Source organism: Nothobranchius furzeri, chromosome 11, assembly GCF_043380555.1.
Source record: "Nothobranchius furzeri strain GRZ-AD chromosome 11, NfurGRZ-RIMD1, whole genome shotgun sequence".
NCBI lineage: Eukaryota > Metazoa > Chordata > Actinopteri > Cyprinodontiformes > Nothobranchiidae > Nothobranchius > Nothobranchius furzeri.
Window position 1 is genome coordinate 72,183,380 of NC_091751.1, and position 19,298 is coordinate 72,202,677.

The following is a 19,298-nucleotide window of genomic DNA, read 5'->3' on the forward strand; positions in this document are numbered from 1 at the left end:
ACTTTAAGAAAACCGTTAAATAGCATTGTTATGTGCTACCTGGGCACTCTAAATATTTATTTAATATTAAATTAAAGGAAATTGTAATGGTATCGAATGTTTATTAATTACTATTTAAAAAATGAAAGTGATGGGGAATTTTTTTAACCCTGTCTGTTTAGCTTGACATCTGATATATATACATACATATATATATATGTATATATATATATATATATATATATATATATATATATATATATATATATATGTATATATATATATATGTATATATGTTTATATACATATATATATATATATATATGTATATATGTATATCGACATGGTCGGGACATAGAAGGGGGTGCGCGGCTAAATAAGTTTGGGAACCACTGTATTAGAGGATTTACGGTAAATGTGGAAATCTGGTCTGATCGGTCTTTGAATGTTTAACCAGAAGATTTTGAATTCTTTGTTGTTCAGGGATCGTAACACACTTCGTATTAGTTCAAGAAGAGAGTCAAGTTTGTAAAAAGTAAGAAATTTATTTACTAAACAATTACAAACATGACAACTCGGACACTTTATGTGATGAATGGATCTATGTGGATGGAATGTGAGGTGTGATGTTGTGTGAATGTGACGTTATCTTTAAAGAGCAAGTCCCCCCCTACCAGATTCTTACTCCCACTTCCTGTTTGAAAAATGCAACGAATGCTGTTGCCTAGCAGACCGAGAGGGCGGAGCCACTAACACACACACACAGGCTCACAACGACATTGTGACATCATATGGTACCAGCTATTGTTCTGGGGTACCTCTTAGCCAATAGCGATGGCAGATTTAAATTCAAATGCAGTGCAGAGTTTTTACCTGACAACGGCACAACACTGACAGTTTTAGGCGGAAAATTAAAATTTTAACTAAAATGCACCAAAGTGCAAAACTATTGACTACAAGTGTACAAGCACGATTAGACACGCAGTTATGTAGTTTATCAGAAAAAAAGTTGATTTGGGGGTGACTTGCTCTTTAACTTGATTGTTCGCCATCCTGTTCAAAATGATCTGAGACCATCTTCTGGGTGTGTGTGTGTGTGTGTGTGTGTGTGGGTGTGTGTGTGAGAGAGAGATAGTTATCCCATTCACATCTTTTTATCTACACAAGGATCATCTGTGGTTTGTCACCTTCCGACTTTTTGTCAGCACCAGGAGACGCACCCTGAGGTGTTTACCTAGCCCCTGTTTGGTGTACCATCCTGGGCTGCTCTTAGGACCACGCCTTCTGTGTTGCCCCCATGGTGAGGATCGCTGACCAACTGCTTTGTTTCTGTTCCAGTGCTGCTCGCCAGGGAATTCTCCGCAGCAGCAAACTGTTCCTGTGTCCTGCATCTGGGGCAGAACACCAGGACCTCACCCATAAAAAACTTACTGCTTCATTCTGGTGTTGGCTGAATTCTTGGGTCCCATTTACTCCTGGTTGCGACAGACATGAGACACAAATAGACACGTGTTTGTTTGTTTACCTGTTGACTCGTTATGAGAAACCCACTAGATTCCTTTTTGTTCGTGTATTTAGACGTTTTTCTGGTATTTTGCTCATAATTGTTGCTTTTCAATGAAGAGCTCCATGAGGCTGCCGCTTAGGTGTAAACCGGCGCAACATTTATTTACGTAACAAGGGTGGTACGTTTAACACCTGAGGCATGCGCACCTGCGTGGAAATGACGTGGACAGTTGGATGTGAGACATGATGACGCAGCGACTCATCCGCGCATTTCCGGAGCAGGAACTCTTGGAGAGCCAAGGGCATCAGTTTGTTTTCAGAATTGCTGGGGACAAAAACCATACACTGGAGTGGGGTTTAAAAATTGCTGGGGACAATAAAGTAGGCTAGCACAGGGGTTGGCAATCCGCGGCTCTGGAGCCGCATGCGGCTCTTCCATCCATCTGATGCGGCTCTCTGTGCTTGTAAAATAATGAATGGATATTTAAATAAAATGCTTTATATTTTACTGCATTAATTTTACATCTGTAAGCTAATTTTAAATGTAAAGATTGTCTGCGTAAACCTGAACAGGTCCAACCCGGTCTTACTGTGAGACCGGGTTGACGGGTCACGCTTGTGTGTAATCATAGGCGCTTTCTGAGCTGAAGAGGATGTGAGATTCTGGGATTCTCCTCAGACGGCTCCTGGATGTGTCGCCACATTGGAGACAGGAACAAGCGCTATTCAGCCAAAGTTTCATAATCAGGGAACATTTTCTAAGTGACAAGTCTCTCTGAGAGACACTCCCTTCAGTGGGAGGAACCTTCCGCATGCGCTCTGGTTCTCTGGGTGGCTCTGGGGTTAATCAAGTTTAATTGTTTCTCTTTGCAACAATCTTCACAAGAAGGCAAAACAGTTAAATGGCAGGTTACAGATATTTCCATTTGACTGTTTATTTTGACAGATGAACTCAAGGATGTTGCTTGGTTTGAAAGAATTACCCCCACGCACACTGATGCGCATGGATGAGCTGACATTTTAATCGTTAACGCACATCGCGGAGGTAAAATATTCCCATCAGAACATCAGAGCTTTATACTGGACACTGTGTTCAGCGCGGCTCGGAGCATCCACGGTGGACAGTGAGCTGAAGATCTGGGGTTCGCAGCGCAGTGCAGAACCACGGCGCATGCGATAAGATTTCCTCCCACTGAAACAGTCTGGAAACCCGGTCTCTCTGAGGGATGTGTCACTTGGAAAAATGTTCTTTTCATGAAATTATGAAACTTTGGCTGAACAGCGCTTGTTCCCGTCTCTAATATGGAGACGCATGACGCGTAGAGACATTTGATCACGCACAAAGTTTATGTGGAGCAGAAGCGGTCGGGCCACGGCAGGTGAAACGTTCCTAGCCTACATGAAGTGTAACATTAATATGTTACTGGACACGCTGGTCTGGTTGGTTAGACCAGTGTTTGAAGTGGAAAACACACACACACACACACACACACACACACACACACACACACACACACACACACACACACACACACACACACACACACACACACACACACACACACACACACACACACCAATTAAAATAATGCTGATAGCGTGGACTAGAAGACAGGTGATGGTTTACGTATTTAAATGATGATCAGGCTGCTGTAAAATGTAATCTCCATCCACATCCAGACACAATTATCCTCTAGTCTTTCTCTAGTTGCTCTGCTCTTGTCTGGGCTGACGTAGCTGACGGTGCGTGCGGCGCGCCTAACTAGCGGCTGATGCACATTTTACGCATTTGGAGAGGTGGGCTGGATGCTTTGCTTTTACTGGAAGATGGTCCACTTAACGCACGGGTGTAGACTACATATTAATGACAAATGAATGAAAATTAAATTGTGAGTTTTTACTTCATATTTTAGAAATAAAAATGACGGGGGAACACATTTATGACGTCTTTTTAAACTAAATTTTCTAGCGCGACCTGCCTGCTTCACTTAAGTCACTGCTTATTAAGGTCCGTCCAGAATTACCGTGGGAAACGGGTAATAATGGCTCTTTGATGGGAACAGGTTGCCGACCCCTGGTATAAGATCTGAGCTGGTAAAACAAAAATCCTCATCAGCAGGCGTTTTTTAAAGTGGGGGGGACACAGCTGCCAATCACAAATTTTGCCGGGGACATGTCCCCGGCGTCCCCGGTTAAAATGACGCCTATGTGTGTGTGTGTGTGTGTGTGTGTGTGTGTGTGTACCACATTTTGTTTTCTCACCTGTGTGGATGCAGTTATCTCGATGCCTTCGTGTCCTCCTAATGTCTTGCCTGGACTTTATTTACATTTTCTCATTTCTTTATTTTCTACTGAAGGTTAGAACTGCTTCACGTTTAACCCTCTCAGGCTCAAAATAAGTTTTGATAAAAGGATGAACAACAAAGTCCTTCAGGGGTACTTCTGAGTTAAACATGCTCATGAAACACGTATGTGGAGTAACCAGGTAGTTAGGTTTTAAAGCAATGCCTGCCTCCAGAGGGTTAATGATCATATTGTTTTCTTACACCTGGATTTGGGGATCCTCGACCATTCCTCGTTGCAGAACCTCTCCAGTTCTGTCAGCTTGGATGGTGAACGTTGGTGGACAGCCATCTTTAGGTCTCCAGAGATGCTCAGTTGGGTTTACGTCTGCGGCTCTGGCTGGGCCACTCAAGAACAGCCGCAGAGTTGCAGTGAAGCCATTTTAGCGGTGTGCTTAGGGTCATCGTCATGTTGGAAGATAAACCTTTGGCCCAGTCTGAGGTCCTGAGTACTCTAGAGAAGGTTCTTGTCCAGGATATCCCTGTACTTGGCCACATTCATCATTCCCTCCATTGCAACCAGTCGTCCTGTCCCTGCAGCTGAAAAACACCCCCACAGCACGATGCTGCCACCGCCATGCTTCACCATGGGGACTGTATTGGACAAATGATGAGCAGTGCCTGGTTTTCTCCACACACACCTCTTACAATGAAGGCTGAAAAGTTCCATCTTGGTCTCATCAGACCAGAAAATCTTATTTCTCACCATCTCAGGGTCCTGAAGGTGTCTTCTAACAAACTCCATTTGGACTTTCACGGGTCTTGAACAGAGGAGAGGCTTCTGATGGTCCACTCTGCCATAAAGCCCTGACTGGTGGAGGGCTGCAGTGATGGTTGACTTTCTACTATTTTCTCCCATCTCCTGATTGCATCTCTGGAGCTCAGCCAGAGTGATCTTTGGGTTCTTCTTCACTTTTATCACCAAAGCTCTTCTCCCCGGTAGCTCCGTTTGGCTGGATGGCCTTCTCTAGGAAGGCTTCCGGCTGTCCCAAACATCTTCCATTTAAGGATTATGAAGGTCACTCTTAGGAAGCTTAAAGTATGTTTCTGGAGTTTTCTCCTGTCGGAAGTTATGTATGATTTGTCAGGAATCCGTAAAAGTAATTATCTCATCATGTACTGTGATAAAATGTAAGAAATACGTCGTTTTTTTTTGCTATGCAAGCCCCCTGCCCCGCAGAGCTCCGTGCAATTAGCCTGGCAAGCCAGACTAAATAAATGTATTATTTAGTCTGGCCACGCTCCATTGACGGCTCTCGGTTGTGGGGCGGGTTCTACCGTTGTCTTTCAAATGATCTCCGCATTCCACTGGACAATGAATGTGACATACTCTTGTTTCACTCTGTTGCATCATCCCACCCACCAGGCATATAGAGTGCCCTGATTGGCCCACAAAGCGGATAAAGCTCTGTGATTTGTTCACTAAGCAGATAGAGCACTATGATTGGCCCACCATTATGGACCAATCACAGCTCTTTATGTGTTTGAAACCCCTCTAGAGAGCTGTGATTGGTCAGCCAGAATGCTGTTGGGGCTGCGGAGGTTCCAGTGGAGCATTCCTAGACCATTCTTTGCAAAGCAAGAATTTGGTCTAGTTCACTAGGCTACCGTGCAATAGGAAACTGAGCAGAACTAACCAACTAACTGCTTACACCAGTGGTCCTCAATTGGCCCCTCTTTGTGGCCCCCGAACCCAAGCGCACCCCCGGGGATGACGGGCGAACGGGAGGTATGCTGACACATAGAGGGCTGGCGTAATGAACAGCCAGCAGCAACGTGAGAGCAGCACAGCACCCCCCACCCCCCTTAACCCCGGCTACATTAGGACATTAACAAACTATAAACGTAAAGTCGCCATCCAGAAGAAGAAAAAAAAACAGATTGAGAGACTTTTTGTGTGACATGCTTATCAGCCACTAGATGGTGCCGTTGGATAAGAGAAATACTCCGGAAAGATGCTTTAAGTGCAGCAGAGATGTTTTCGTAACCTTGGGCAGATCTTTGCCTGGCCACAATTTGGTCTCTGAGCTCTTCATGCGGTTCCTCTGACCTCATGGTTCTCATTTGCTCTGGCCTGCATAAGGCTGTAAGGTCTTATATAGACCGGTGTGTGGCTTCCTAATCAGGTCCAATCAGGATAACAAACACAGCAAAGGGTCTGAATACTTAGGACCATGTGATGTTTCAGTTTTTCTTTTCGAATAGATCTGTATACATTTTTAACATGAGTTGGGTTGGGCTGACGTGGTTTAATCTCGGAACAGCAGTAGAGTAGTTCAAGTAAGGGAGAAAAGCTGACTTATGGGCCATTCCCATCTGTACCTGGTCGGCCCTGCCCGGATAGCTCCAGTCGGCTTCAGCCTGGCCCAGTTGATTCCACACATCCTTGCTTAGGTATGCAAGGAATGCAGTCAGAGACATTTTCAGCTTCTAGGTAATCAGCATGATAATGAATTGAGCATGCCTTAAGCCCATGTGGGCTGATTCGACCCACCAATCAGAGGCTTGCTGTAATGGAAGGTGTGAATTTGCTGTCAGCAGTGGGTGTGTTGGCCCTGGTCAGCCTGAAGCAGACCACCTCAGAAAGAGGGCTGAAAAACTGTCTTGTTGCACCCTAAAAAAAGGCAGGCCACCAAGATATGTAAGCAAGCTATGCTATCCGGGCCGGGCCGACCAGGTACATATGGGAATGGCCCATTACTGTGTGTGGGTAGACAGCGTGGATAGACTGGCTGGTTGGTCGGTAAGTTGGTTATTTGGGTAAACTCTGGACAAGGTTCAGTAAGAACAACGACTGAGTACTGAGGAAAGGCACTTCTGTTTATAGGCAGGAAGCGCAGGTGATAGGGATCCTGGGAAGTTGAGTTCTAGTTGGAGTTGCTAGATTTTGAGGAGGTAGACCGAGCAGGAGTTGTGGCAATGTAAAAGTACTGTCCAAGAATGATTGTTCTTCATGACAGTCTTTACAATTGTTGCATATTATTATTATTATTATTATTATTATTATTATTATCATTATCATTATCATTATCATTATTATTGTCATTATTGTATTATTATTATTATTGTATTATTGTTATCACTATTATTACTATTATGATTGTTATTATTATTATTATTATCGTTATTATTATCATGATCAGTATTATTATTATCATTATTATCATTATTGTATTATTATTATTATCACTATTATTACTATTATTATTACTATTATCATTATCATTATTACTATTATCATTATCATTATTACTATTATCATTATCATTATTGTCATTATTGTTATTATTATTATTATTACTAATAATATTATTTTTATTGTTATTATTATTATTACGGGGCATAGCCATTCTGGCAGGCACTAGAGGGTTTGTTCTCCTCCAGAGAATTCTGGCTCAGTATAAGCAGCCATCCTCCATGACTCACTGGGGATGGAGAACACACACACACACACACACACACACACACACACACACACACACACACACACACACACACACACACACACACACACACACACACACACACACACACACACACACACACACACACACACACACATGTAATGTGTCTACAGTTATATTGTGATGTCTTAGTAAATATTCTATTTGGTGAAAGATAAACTTTATTGTATTTATCCTAGTGGATCTATAATTAAACGGGTAAACTAGTAGTAGCACATCCAACGTCAAGGAAAGCAAAAAGTTATTATCAGGAGAGGGAGAATGTTTAAGTGGTTAGCAGCAGTGTGCTAGATGATGGCCCCCTCCATGAGGCCACCACAGCTCAGCAGAACATCGTTGTAGCTTCTTCTGGGGAGAAAAACACTTAGAGAGAAAATAGCATAGCATAGCATAGTTTATTTATATAGCACATTTAAAATGCAGCATGGGAGCTGCCCAAAGTGCTGCACAGGCTAAAACAAAACACACCCATTACAAGGAGCTAAAACTAAGGATAAAATCTCAATTAAAAGCAGAGAAAACATGAATAATAAGAACACATTAAAACAATGACACAATAAAACACTAAAACGAGTCACTGTCTAAAAGCCAAAGTGTAAAAGTGGGTCTTTAAACGAGATTTAAAAACCGCCAGAGATGGAGCCTGCCGAACTCCAATGGGCAATGAGTTCCATAGCTTTGGGGCAGCATGGACAAATGCTCGTTCACCCCGCGATTTGAGCCTCATCCGCGGCGTGTGCAGCAGCAATAGGTCAGCCGACCTCAACGAGCGGGTGGGCACATATGGAGTGAGAAGGGCAGAGAGGTAGGAAGGTGCCAGGTCACTGAGCGCTTTAAAAACAAAAGTCAGTAACTTAAACTGCACTCTGAAAATGACAGGGAGCCAGTGAAGATGTGCCAGGACAGGTGTAATGTGGCTACGTCGGTGTGTACCCGTCAAGAACCTGGCAGCAGCATTCTGAACAACCTGCAGCCGATTCAGGGCAGAGTCCGGAACACCAACGAGGAGGGCGTTTGCATAGTCCAGGCGAGAGGTAATGAATGCATGAATGACTGACTCCAAATGCCTCCGTTTCAGGATTCGTCTGAGGTGAGTAAGGCGGCGAAGCTGATAAAAACTCGACCTCACTACAGAGTTTATCTGTGGGGCCATTGTGAGTCCAGCATCCAGCTTGACCCCGAGACTCGTCACACACTGTTTGGGGTTAAGGGTTAAAAGGTCACAAACAGGGTGAGAGCCATGGTGGTTGCGGGGGTCAAAAACAATAAACTCAGACTTCTTTTCATTCAGTTTTAAGAAGTTGGATGCCAGCCAGCCCTTCACGTCATCCATACATGCAGCCAATTTCGAGCCCGCATTTTTCTCGTCCATTTCCACGTATAGCTGACAGTCATCTGCGTAGATGTGGTAGCTCAGGCCATGCTGATTCAGGATATTGCCCAGAGGCAGAAGGTAGATTGAAAACAGCAATGGCCCAAGAACGGAACCTTGCGGCACCCCCCAAGGCAGTGGAAGACTGGAGGATGCACAGTCACCAATCTGTACAGAGATGGTATGGTTTGATAGGTAGGAGCGGAACCATTTAAGCGCCACCCCCGTCACCCCAACCCAAGACCCAAGCCGATTCAGTAAAATTTGGTGATCGACCGTATCAAAAGCCGCTGAAAGGTCCAGCTGGAGCAGCAGTACCCTAGACCCAGAGTCAGATGCCACCAGAATGTCATTTAGCACCCTAATCAAAGCAGACTCTGTGCTATGGTTTGGTCTAAAAGCTGACTGAAATACATCCAGCAACGAGTTGCTATTCATATGGGCAGAGATCTGGCCATGCACAATTTTCTCAAGGACCTTCGAGAGAAACGGGACTTTCGATATCGGGCGAAAGTTCTCATAAGTGGAGGGATCCAAACCAGGTTTTTTCAATATCGGCTGAACAACCGCATCTTTAAAAACCTTAGGGAACACTCCAGTGCTGAGGCTAATGTTAAAAATGTTCATGAGTGCCGGGCTCAGCGCAGACACCGAGTCACGTACCAATTTAGCTGGGAGGCAGTCCACCGAAGAGCCAGCTGGCTTCATGGAGCTAATCAGTTTCATCAAGTCAGCAAGCTGAACTGGAGCAAAGTCTGAGAAGGCAGGTGGATCCGGCGGTTCCACATGGATAGTGTGTATTTGAGGCTGGAGGCTAAGCCTAATACCAAGGATCTTGTTGAGGAAAAAGCTCTGTAGCTCTGTGCATAAAGCAACAGTGGGATTTAGACCATCAGACTCATTTAACAGTAGCAGGGAGTTAACTGTGCTGTACAGCCTGGACTGGTCTCCATGATGCTGTGAAATGATAGCAGAAAAATAGTTATTACGAGCAGATCTAACTGCTCTCTGGTAGTGTGAAATAAAGTTAACAGCTGAAATAACAGGAAATAATACAGTTAAAGAGCAGATAGTAGAAGAAAGTAGTAGAGTGTGGAAAGTGATCAGTGTGTCCTCCAGCAGTCTAAGCCTATAGCAGCATAACTACAGAGATAACTATGGATAATCTATCCTATTTAGATGGAGGCATGTTGGAGGCAGGGCAAGGGAGAGCCGTCTTTACCGACTGTACACTCCACCTCCCTGTACTCCCCCACTTGTCCAGATCTAGGCTAACATCAGATTTTAACCATAGGCCCTATAAAATAAAAATGTTTTAAGCCTATTCTTAAAAGTAGACAAAGTGTCTGCCTCACGGACTAAAGCTGGGAGCTGGTTCCACAGGAGAGGAGCCTGATAACTAAAAGATCTGCTTCCCATCCTATTTTTAGATATTCTGGGAACCACCAGTAGACCTGCAGTCTGAGAGCGAAGTGCTCGGTTAGGAACATATGGAACAATCAGATTACTGATGTATGATGGAGCTTGATTATTAAGAGCTTTATATGTGAGAAGGAGGATCTTAAAATCTATTCTGAATTTAACAGGTAGCCAATGTAGGGAAGCTAAGACAGGAGAGATATGATCTCTCTTTTTAATTCTCATCAGAACTCTAGCTGCAGCATTTTGGACAAGCTGAAGACTTTTAACTACATTCTGTGGACTTCCTGAGAGTAATGAATTACAGTAATCCAGTCTTGATGTAATAAATGCCTGAACTAGTTTTTCAGCATCACTCCTGGAAAGGATGCTTCTAATCTTAGCAATATTCCGAAGGTGGAAAAAGGAAATCCTACAAACCTGTTTAACCTGGGAATTGAAAGACATGTCCTGGTCAAAGATAACACCAAGGTTCCTTGCTTTTTTCTCGGAGATTAATGTAATGCCATTCAGGTCAGGCGACTGGCTAAGCAATTTCCTTTTCTGGTTTTCTGGTCCAAAGATGAGAACTTCTGTCTTGTCTTGATTTAAAAGCAAAAAGTTTAGAGTCGTCCAATTTTTTATGTCCTCAAGACAAGCATGTAATCTACCCAACCGATTAGGTTCATCAGGGTTAATGGATAAATATAACTGAGTATCGTCAGCATAACAGTGGAAGTTTATCCCATGCTGTCTAATGATTTTACCAATTGGGAGCATATATATAGTAAAAAGAATTGGTCCAAGCACTGAACCCTGTGGTACTCCACAAGTAACCCTGGAGTATGAAGAAGATTTGTCATGTACATTTACAAAATGAAATCTGTCAGACAGGTAGGATTTAAACCAGCCTAACGCTGTTCCTTTTATCCCTACAACATGTTCAAGTCTTTCTAAAAGAACATTGTGATCAACTGTGTCAAAGGCAGCACTGAGATCTAACAAGACTAGAACAGACACAAGATTCTTATCTGAGGCCATGAGAATATCATTTGTAACTCTCACTAATGCAGTTTCAGTGCTGTGATACTCTCTAAAACCAGACTGAAATTCCTCAAACGGAGCATTAGTGTTTAAATGCTCACATACTTGGATGGCCACTATTTTCTCCAGGACTTTGGATAAAAATGGAAGGTTAGATATTGGTCTATAATTCTTTGGGTCATCTGGATCCAGAGAAGGATTCTTAAGTGAAGGTTTGATTACAGCAACCTTAAAATCTTGTGGTACATACCCATTTACTAAGGATAGATTGATTATATTTAGAATGGGGGCAGTAACCAAAGGAAATGCATCTTTAAATAATTTGGTTGGGATTGGATCCAAAATGCAAGTTGAAGGTTTAGATGAAGCTAATATTTTTGATAACTCTGAAAGCTCAACTGGATCAAAACGGTTCAAGCACAGATGAGGCTCTACAGTCACCTCTGATGCTGCCTCACTTACTGAGGAAGAAGAAATCGCATTAGGGAGGATGTTAAAGATTTTGTTTCTAATAGAATTAATTTTACTTGTAAAAAATCCCATGAAGTCATTGCTGCTGAGGGCTAAGGGAATAGATGGCTCAGAGCTATGATTCTGTGTAAGTTTAGCAACTGTACTGAAAAGAAATTTAGGATTATGCTTATTCTCCTCAATTAGTGCTGAGAAATAAGCAGTTCTAGTTTGTCGAAACTTATTTTTATAAAGCACAAGACTATTTTTCCAGGATAGGTAGGCCTCCTCATGGTGCGTAGAGCGCCATGTTCTCTCCAATTTCCTAGAGTTTTGTTTTAAGGCTCTTAAATGAGAATTAAACCAGGGAGCCAACTTCCTGTCCCTAATTAGCTTCTTTTTTAAAGGGGCAACATCATCTAATGCCACACGTAAAGAGGAATTCACATGATGAACTAAGGTATCAATTTGTGAGGGGCTAGAACTGAAAATATTGCCCTCTGCTACGTGCCTCTGAGATGCTGAGGACAGTAAAGATGGAACAGTTGATTTAAAAGATGCAACAGCGTTGTCAGATAGAGACCGACTATAGTGAAATTTACTTTCATGTCTCGAGAACTCAGTTATAAAAAACTCAAAGGTTATCAGAAAGTGGTCCGAGAGGACTGGATTATGTGGAAAGATTGTTATTTCCTCACACTCTATGCCATAAGTCAGCACAAGGTCCAATGTATGATGGCAGGAGTGGGTGGAGCTATGTATTCTTTGAGTAAAACCAATTGAGTCTAAGATATTACTAAAGGCTACATTGAGGCTATCATTTTCAATGTCCACATGAATGTTGAAATCCCCCACTACAATGACCTTATCAGTATTTAGCACCAAATCAGATAAAAAAATCAGAGATCTGATCCAAAAACTCAGAGTAAGGGCCTGGTGGACGATATAAAACTACAAACAAGAGTGGTTTTACAGTTTTGCAATCTGGATTAGGAAAACTAAGGATAAGATGTTTGAATGAACTGTTGCTATTAATCTGTAAGGGATTGGTTAATAAGTCCGAATGAAAAATGGTTGCCACTCCTCCTCCTCGCCCTGTACTTCGAGCAATATGATTTAAATAATTTGAAGGAGTCGACTCGTTTAAGCTAACATAGTCCTCTTGCTGCAGCCAGGATTCTGTGAGAGAGAGCAAAGAGATCTGATTATCACAAATCAAGTCATTAACAAGCAAAGTCTTAGAAAAAATGGATCTAATGTTCAACAACCCACATTTAATTTTTCTAGTTTTCTGCTCTGTTGAATTTGTTCTAATATTTATGAGATTTCCATGATTTGCTTTATTAAGCCTGATATTTAATCTGTGTGGTTTTGGCCGTGGGCAGGACACTGTCTCTATGGGGTAGTGGGTGGGTAACAGTACAGAAGCTGCAGAGGGGTGGGTTAAACTACGACTCTGCTTCCTGGTCTGGAACCTGGGTAGTCATGGAGGACTAATAAAACTGGCCATATTCCTAGAAAGAAGAGCTGCTCCATCCAAAGAGGGATGGATCGCATCTCTCTGCATCAGACCAGGTTTTCCCCAAAAAGTTTTCCAATTATCAATGTAGCCCACATTGTTTTCAGGACACCACCTAGACAGCCAGCGGTTGAAGGACAGCATGCGGCTAAACATGTCGTCACTGGTCCGATCAGGCAGGGGGCCAGAGAAAATTATGGAGTCCGACATCGTTTTGGCAAACTTGCACACCGACATTAATTTTAGTGACCTCCGATTGGCGTAACCGGGTGTCGTTACCGCCAGCGTGAATAACAATCTTACTGTATTTACGCTTATCCTTAGCCAGCAGTTTCAGATAAGATTTAATGTCGCCCGCTCTGGCCCCAGGTAAACAATTAACTATGGTTGCTGGAGTCTCTAATGCCACGTTTCTGACTATGGAGCTGCCAATGATCATGGTCGGCTTGTCAATGGGTGCGTCACTGAGCGGGGTAAATCTATGAGAAACGTGGACGGGTTGGTGGTGGCCCACGGGCTGGGTTCTATGCTTCCTGCGTACCGTCACCCAGCCAGCCTGAGGTCCCAGCTGCTCGGGTTCTACTGGAGGACTGCTACGGGGTGTTTCTGAGCTAGTTAGCCCCGCGCTAGCTAAGTAGCTACGGCTGTTTACAGGTTTTTCAACAGCGCGGAGCCGGGACTCCAATTCCGACACCCTCGCCTCCAAAGCTACAAAAATGCTACATTTATTACACGTACCATTATCACTAAAGGAGGCAGAGGAGTAACTAAATATCTGACACAGAGAGCAAGAGATAGGAGACGGAGAAGCAGAGACAGAAGTAGCCATAGCCGTGCTGAGGCTAAGCTAACTGGACGAGCAAACTGTTCAACACCAAATAAACTGCATGCAAACTCAAATGGTTCCCTAAAAGCTAGGTGGAACAACAGAAAATGTGTGTTTTAGCGTGCTTTTGTGCTACAATAACTCAGAGATATCCTGTTACAGAGAAATTAAATCGGTTTAAGCGAGCCCCAAACACCAAACAGCTTCACGGAGTTCAACACTGAAAACAGGAAACAGGAAACTCCTTACCACCAGGTGCAGCCAATCAGCAGCAGACCTGGGAGTTCTCGGAGCTTGATACCCGAAGAGGGCCCAGGTTCGTACAGATGCGTTAGAGGAGGCTGTGAAGGAAGCTTAGCCGCTGTTGACATCAGACAGACACACGCAACTAGCAAGAGATACTTTGTCAGTCCTGAAAACTGAAACCAAGAACGCGTTAGACTGTTGGCAGGCACAGGCGCGGCCTTGTGAGGGTGTGGCGCAGGTGTGCGCTAGGGAGGGCCCTCGGTCGACGCACAGGTGCAGTCAGAGACATTAGGGTCGACCAGTAGTGGTGTAGGATCAGTGATGTCATCAGCCTTCCCTTCGGCAGGTGGGGTGAAGTAAGTCTGCTGCAGAGACGACACAATCACTGTGGATGTCACTGACCTCAGAGGTACTGGATCGACTGGTCACTCTAGTGGCGCCGTTGTAGTTAACAACACCTAAAGAGGGAATGAGGTCCTCAAGAGGCACCATGGGCATTGGTTGAGTCAACCGAGTTCGTAGTTTCCAATCACAGAATGAAATGACAGGCTTAAAGTGCTGAAGCATGTCCTCCCCAACAGGAAGGGAAAAGCTTCGATGTCAGCCGTGGTTACAGGTGGGTATGGTTGAGCTGGCTGGAGAGCTGGCAAGACCACCGCAGCAGCACCGGCAGGTGCAGCAGGTGGGTATTGTTGAGCTGGCTGGGGAGCTGGTACCACCACCACGGCAGCAGCACCGGCAGGTGCAGCAGGTGGGGGCAGTGGGGCTGGAGGCACAGGTGGATGTGGTTGAGCCGTCTGGAGGGCTGGCACAACCACATCAGCAGCACCGGCAGCAGGTGGAGGAGAAGGTGGAGCCGGTGGGGCGGGGTGGGTCACCCTCCCTTTTCTAGTGACATCAGAAATCTGTGTTTTTAAATCAGCATTTTCTGTATCCCAGGCTTTTGCCTGATTCACATCTGAAAGGAGAGCAGCCCTCAGCTCACCCACCTCTTTCTGCAAACCAGTTACTTGATTTTCTGCTCTGTTTTTCTTATCCAACAACACTGCATTCTCTTCGTTTGCTTTAGTCAGTTCATTTCTCCAAGTCTCCCTTTCAGCAGCAGAGTCACAACTCTGCTTTTGGCTCATTTGCTCACAGAGTATGCGCATAACGTCTTGTGTACTCAAGAGACCCGTGACTTCTTTGTCCCAGAGAAAAGCTAGGAACACAGCGAACTGCCCCAGATTCTCCGTGCGGGCTGCTGCTCTAACTTTCTTCCCCTCGTTGATTAAATCGCAAATTATCCACGTGTCTCAGCAACATTTTTAACAAGTCATCTGGCGTAATGTTCATCAAAGAGGTATTATAGCCACAAGCATCCAGAGCTGTAGAGCCCATTGTCATCAGAACAGAATCGATGATTATGTTACCCACAGTGGGAAAGCAAAGCCCTTCCTGATCAGACATGATCAATCAACTAAGATTACACCGAACGTCACTCCATCACGCGCGGTTACGCTGGGCCCAAAATGGCGGACGGGCCATCGGTAGAGATCGTCTCAGCAATAAAAGTTGAAAAATATATGCGCCAAAAACTGCTAGAAAAATACAGGCGCTTGTTTTGTAGAAGTTAGTGAGTTGAGACACAGGCAAACGCTGCGCAAGACGGTTGACAGCGCTGTCGGATTAGAGTCCGCGGCATTGTCGAGCCTTAGCTAATGTTAGCAGCTACTTAGCTTGCCATGCAAGCAAGGCCTGGAGCTTCTGGGTCCAGGCGCTTTTTTAGGTTTAAAGTTGACTCGGAAAATCAACCTCTTTGACCAGACGGCATACCGTGCACATATTCTCGTAATTAATTGTCTGCAATAGCGTACAATTTACGGTATATTACTTCGCTAACACTCTTCAAGTATAAAGCTAAGACTAGCAATCTTGAGCTAGTCAAGCTGCGGGAATTAAAGCGCGCTCTGGCGTGTAAAACGACCAGCTTCAGGAGTCTGCCTGGATAATTCCGGTATGAATTCGGAATTAATGTCCCATATTTTTGCAATGGGCTGTTTAATAATTCATGGTTGATCAGACCGGAATCAGGAGGTAGCTTAGTGCTAACGTCGGAGAGCAGCGTTATCTGTCACCCGGCTGCACAAGCAATGACAAAAAGTGACAAATCACACAAAGGAGCATGACAGAATCACACGACTAAATGCATCTACCTTTCAATAGCAACAAACAGGGAATACCTTCGCAGCTTAGCACAAATGTAGTTTCTTATAGACAGACTTGAGTGAGAGAGAGGGAGACAGCACCCTGAGGAGTGAGCACAACCTCACCCCTGCCACGCGGACCTCAAGGGATAAACCATCACTCCTGCTCAGTGGTCAACTTTCCTTGCGGGGTCACCCATAAAGACAGTGGGAGGGTTAAAACACCGTTACATCCAAATTTCATCTTTCTTAAAGAGTCTTGTAATGCAGAGAAGACAAAATCATATCCATTACATTTGAAAAGTGAAGGGAATATAAATAGTAACTGCAAAAATTATAAACACATGACAGCTTAACCCTGATTCCCAGTAAAATCCAAGTTCAGCATCCTTGTCGGTAGGAGGGACCTCAGTGGTGCATCATGGTCTGGGCCGTGGTCAGCTCTTGGCCGGGAAAGTCATCTGAAAAATCCAACAAATCAATCACACACTGTTTAGTATCATAGTACTCAGAGATTATGTAGCTCATGTCTGTGCAAAGCTCCACATAAGAGAAACACCCTTTAGATAGAAATGACTACTAACTCATTCTAATAGATGCTTATGTTTTTATGTAATAGAATGATGTCACGGCTCTACATTTGTTCCTATAACATAACATAGTAAAACTCAGAGACTGTCTAGTACTGTATCACCAACTTTAGGCCAAAGGACTCTGAATAGCATTCAAAAGCATTTTGATAAATACAATCATTTCAACCATGAAGCTGTTAGTAACCTACTGTTGTAGTGCAGATAAACCGTAGGTCACACAGCACATTAAACACCTCGCCACAGTTAAGGTTTGTAATTTACTCAGGAACTTACACTAGGATACAACACACAACATAACGATGGAAACAACATTCTTACCTTAAATTTAAAAATGGTTGTCAGTAGTCATCTTTTTCAGTCAGCTACATGGACGTAACTTTCACTTTAGAAGTGCGGGGACATGGAGTGGGAGGTGGGGGGGGTGGGGTGCATCTTTACAGTACGCTCTAATGGGAAACCGGCTTCCACACAAACGGTTGTTTTAGGCTTGGTCCTAGAGCGCAACCAGTGTCAGTTTAATATAGTGCAATATTGTTTTTGGATGGTAAAAAGTGCAGGGGTCAAAACTTGACTTTGGAAAAAGTGTGGGGGGGCGCACATGTCCCCCCCCCAAAAAAATTACGTCCATGGTCATCTATGATGATTTCTGGCTCCTCTGTTCAGCGGAGAAAGAAAATGGTTCCTGGGGCTGGGCACCTCATGGCAGCTACACAGGGTCACCTACCTAGTTCAGCAGGGCCTGCGCTGTTAACTTACTTATGAGTTTATGGACATCAGCCAAAATAAAATTAGTGTATCTAACAAATTCAGATGTTCAAATAATTAAGTTAGTCAGTTTTGAGTAAGTTGAACTTCACATAAATCAGTTGGTGCAACACTTTTGGGGAATTAGGTTATTTCAACTCAGTTTAATAAGATATGCTGTTAGGTTTTACAGTGCAGTTGAGGGTAGGTGAGCGCTAAGAAGAAGGTTGGCTTGAATAATATTGGAGAAGAGAACAAAGTGGTATTAACAAAGAGCTCGAGAGAGAAGGAGAGGTTTAACTAGAGGCTGGCACATGCTACTCAGGTCGGTAATACCCAAGGTGAGCCTTTGTCTCACTCCCTCCTTTATACCTGACTGGCTGCTCAGTGGCGCTGCCCACCTGCAAACAAGTTCACATGTGCCATCAGATGGGAGTCACTCACCTCAGACCACGACAATATTTAGTAGTTTTAAACTAAGATATCTAAGAAAAACAGAGACGGACAGTTGATGATGAAGGGGAGGACGATGACACAGAGGCAGATCCTCCAAAATATCCATCCATCCATCCATTGTCTGAACCCGCTTGTCCATGTAGGGTCACGGGGGGCTGGTGCCTATCTCCAGCAGTCAACGGGCAATCAGGCGGGGTACACCCTGGACAGAGAGTCAGTCCATCGCAGGGCAACACAGAGACACACAGGACAAACAATCATGCACACACACTCACACACACACCTAAGGACAATTTAAACAGACCAGTCAACCTAACAGTCATGTTTTTGGACTGTGGGAGGAAGCCGGAGAGAACCCACGCATGCACAGGGAGAACACGCTAACTCCATGCAGAAAGATCCCAGGCTGGGAAGCGAACCCAGGACCTTCTCGCTGCAAGGCAACAGCTCTCCCTCCAAAACATAATGTTCTAAAATTCTAATAATCTATATTTGATACAAGCTAGATTATTCTAAATTATCTTATAATCAAATTATTCTAAATAAATGTTTATTTAACTTTTTATTTTGGGATTTCTTTTCACAGAACAGGGCCAACGTCCATATTTGAGCACTTTATTTCTATTTTCTAACACCCTGGAGCGGAACTTTTAAAATTTTAACTACTTCAATGAGAAAGAAATCATTTGCTTAACTGTTAAAAATAATATATTTAGTGTAGTTTGAGCTCCCACCCCTGAGGCTCTTGCTCTTCTTCTGACCCCCCCCCCCCACACACACACACCATCCTGTGAGCTATCTCTGGTTTCACGTTGCACCGTCATCCTATCCACCACACTCATCAATAAGCAAGTGTTTCTCTTCTAACATTAAACAAGGTGATGTTTGGGCCTGACCAACACCGTGTTCATGTACATACTAATGTGGCTTAAATGTCACACTCCTTATTGTTTGTCAACTTCATGTCGTTTTAACTCATCTAGTAACTTGTGGCAGCTCAGCTGATGACTTTTCTGGAACTACACAACAGTTTTGACTAATTCCAGTCTGGTTTTCATAAAAAGCATTCAACAGAAGCAGCTTTGCCTGAAGAGCAAGTACCGCCTACATGAACGCGTTTTGCTGATAATCTGTATAGATGAGTGTCTAATGGTGCTGTGTAGGGTTTTGAGA

General features: G+C 43.8%; 1 pseudogene; it reads right to left on the minus strand.

Moving 5' to 3' along the window:
* Nucleotides 1–12,854: 12,854 nt before the first annotated feature.
* Nucleotides 12,855–14,638, minus strand: LOC139073192 (uncharacterized; annotated as a pseudogene).
* Nucleotides 14,639–19,298: the final 4,660 nt, after the last annotated feature.